The sequence below is a fragment of the Schistocerca gregaria genome, chromosome 6 (genome assembly GCF_023897955.1).
Source record: "Schistocerca gregaria isolate iqSchGreg1 chromosome 6, iqSchGreg1.2, whole genome shotgun sequence".
In the NCBI taxonomy this organism is placed as follows: Eukaryota; Metazoa; Arthropoda; class Insecta; order Orthoptera; family Acrididae; genus Schistocerca; species Schistocerca gregaria.
In genome coordinates this window covers 294,297,666-294,301,204 of record NC_064925.1, presented here as the reverse complement: position 1 = coordinate 294,301,204, position 3,539 = coordinate 294,297,666, and the positions used below count along the sequence as shown (strand labels likewise).

Genomic DNA, 3,539 nt, shown 5'->3' with positions numbered 1-3,539 from the left:
CGAGTAAAGTAATAGCATAAATTTCATCCCCAATGTATTACTTTGGATGTCACGTGGCTAGAAAAAATAAGTCGCAGTTGCAACCTGATGGAAAGCAAACGGCTGCAAACAGTTCCGCTTCACTGGCAGATGTCGTATCACGTTGCCTGTCCGTGACGTGACGGTGAAAGGAGAGGCGCTGCTCCGCTCGTCATAGCGACTGCGGATGCTGCCCTCTTGAGCGGGCGATGGTGGTGTAATGGTCAGCATAGTTGCCTTCCAAGCAGTTGATCCGGGTTCGATTCCCGGCCATCGCATGTATTTTTATTCAAGTGAAGCGATTTTATTTAGTGTGGAACACTACACATAAAAATTCGTAGATATAAGCACAGAAAATACATTAAAACAGGTGTTATGTTCAAATGTTCAGTTTCCTTGTCCAGTCAATGCTTGATACTTTTGCCACGAGAAAGTCTTTTGAGTCACCCAGGTAAGCTCTCAGTTTACACCCCTCGACGGTGTGGCGTATGGTACGGCTCGGTGCTCCAGTCACAGCTTGGTGTGGGCTGCTTATCCCATTTGTGCTGGTTGTATACGTACAGTCCGTGCCCTGTTAGGATTTGATTTTTATTCTTCCACTCTTGCCGAGGGAGTTTAAAGTCCTTGGGTATCTATCGCACAGAAGTTTCCAACCTTACTGAGACCATTAGAACGCTTTCACTGTCAAAGTAACAAAATATAAATGAAATTTAGCCTTTGCAAGTAAAACCACAAAGTAAGGAGTCGTCGAGACAATTGGTATGGCTATTTCCAAAAACCTGTATTTTCCAGAAGGATGAAGCAATTCTCAGTGTGTTGCGAGCGTTACTTAAAACAGCTTCGCAGAAAATAAAACTAACTGTCCATATTGAAGGAAGACACTTGATACAAAACATACTCCTCTACATAATTCTTCTCCTTATCAATATTTGCTTCACGCCCTGCATCACAATTTAAAATCAATCAAATTAAAACGTCCTCTATATTTAGGCTTAGTGCCTGTATATCACATGATTGTTTGACTCCTTACTTCTGAATTGACAGAAAATTGGAAGATTTCAGACTGCCGATGTTTTGTGTCTAACCACTGACAATAATAATAACAATAATAATAATAATAACAGTAAAAATAATTTTATGGAGGTCTTACAGCAATGTAGTAGTCAGTATATAATTACTGCTGTGTTGTGATAATTGCGTCGTTATTGACTAAGCGACTGATAAACAAAGTAATTAGTTGTGAAGTGAATAATGAAGCAATTACTAGTCTATTGTGGGAACTAGTTGTTAATTAGAGAAGGCATTTTCATAGCATATTTAATCATATGTGACGTATTTGTCTTCGTTTTACTGCTATAGATGAATGTACAAAGTACGTGGGTAGTTGGTGGATTATGTGACGAAGATCTTAAATTCGTTTCAGAAGCTGTAACCATCCCAAGCCCTCTCCCACCCTAGTGTTAATGCCAGTATTTGGAAATAATATAATTATTGGTACCTTACGCAGTCAGTATTGCAGTCTTATGAATATTGATTTTGCTAACGATATTTTAAAAATAATTTACTTGCATGAACGAAATACAGTTATACTCCTGTGTTTTCCACTCTCAAGACGGAGCAGCTTCAGTCCATTAGCTATCAATGGTGAAGTTGTTATCAGAGTGCTACTGGGACAGTCTCAGGTGTAGAATTCTGGAACGAACTTGGTTTCTCCTCAACCTGGGAATATTTTCATGGATGGGAAGATGAAGATCAGGCATTCTTTAAGCAAGGGCTTGTTGTCTTTTTAACAAAGGAGAAGCTATGTGGCTATGTTGGAAGCCAGTATGAGTGAGTAGTTCTTACACATCCGGAATAGTTCTCTTTGTTGTATTGAGGTGAGTGTTTATCTTATTCTTCAACCACACCGTAGCAACAATATTCAGCAGTAGAAAACACTAAACTGAACGTCGAAGTTCTAAGCGTATCGGCTGACTCCCCAATTAGTACTACAGAATTTCTGGATAAGACTGTTTCGTGTGCTTCATTTCCAGGAAGTTTTTGTTAGATGCTTCCTGAAACATAGCATCCTATCGAGAGTCGTTCCAAGATCATTTGGGTGATTATTAGCGATAAACTGGAGTAAGACGAAAAAGATCTAAGAGACCATGACTCCAGTGCAGAATGGACAAAAAAATCATTCAACCAAATATTTGATTATCTCTGGTACAAAACTACAACGACGAGAATTGAAGAATCTCGGAAAAGCTGTGTGAGACTCAACTCCCCGGAAACCCTCATGTTATAACAGGATGTGCTTCAAACCAGAATACTAAGTTTGGAAGGGCTTTCAGTCGAGAGAAGAACTACAAAATGCGGAGGAGTATAGAGGGAAGGACGAACCCAGCAGCATAACGACCATATAAAGAAGTATTGGAAACCAAAGAAGCTTCGGAATAAAGATGACAAAATAAAGTTGTATTGTGGTCCTAAGTAGTCAATACGCCAACGAAAATAAAGAAAAAATATGAATGTATTTGGAGAGCCCTTTTTCATCCACACAAATGTTTTCAGACTTTTCCAATTCGGCTGAATACTGCTAAAACATAAATATAATTCAACATACATGATTCAAGCGTAACCTTTGTTTCTTTGTAGAAGTCAATCGTAAATTCGGTTTAATATTTTTGCAAATATGGCTCAATATGTGCATTTTGTGAACTAGCAACTATTTTCGCCATATAAAGACACTATATATTATGCTATGAGACCAAGAAGCTGCTTTGTGCGATTATATTGTTATTAAAACAAGTCTTTTTCGGTATGATTGCCATCTTTAGATTATATCACGTTGTATTACTGTCCGTAAGATGTCACTGTGTTAGTTACTGTAACTACAGCGTAAGTTTGCTCCTTTCACGTTAGTGGGGCTATAGTAGGTGTTAAACTTTACCTGGAGCAGTTATTTCTGAAGTTCTCGAATTTTAAAGTGAAAGATGTAAGATTGTAATATGATTTTAATTACGTAACTGACAATAGTCTGAAACATAAGTGTTAGAATGTGGAATGGCATGTGGACGTGTATTTTGTCTCGTCGCTTATGCGCTTTGCGCTGTACCCCACTTTACCGAGTGTGAGATTGTAAATTTAATTTAACTACGATAATGTGAACTGTCAATAACTTTAAACCAAACCAGAATTTCAGGAATTTACGTAACACAAAAACTGAATCTGATGCAACACCATTGATCTGAAATTGGCTAGTAATAAAACAAAACTTGATCAATTTGAAAATAATGGTCCCTGTGCTTAATGAATGCCATTCCTGTAATAATAAAATTTCTTACCTTTATCTGCGCAATGGTGACGCTCTTCGCGCTGCTCTCTATTAGTACTTTAAATTACACAATTAAGAAACAGCTATTACGCAAGGTTGTTGCTTAGCATACATTTTAATTAAATTGAATATGACAGAGGCAATAACTTCTTGAGAAAATCATGAATTACATGGATCTGGGAAATCATATTCACTTGTGTTAAGT

General features: G+C 37.7%; 1 non-coding gene across 1 annotated transcript; it reads left to right on the top strand.

Moving 5' to 3' along the window:
* The first annotated feature begins 224 nt into the window (after positions 1-224).
* Trnag-ucc (transfer RNA glycine (anticodon UCC)) lies at positions 225-296 on the top strand. Its single transcript has one exon. It is a non-coding gene; the product is annotated as a tRNA-Gly (tRNA).
* Positions 297-3,539: the final 3,243 nt, after the last annotated feature.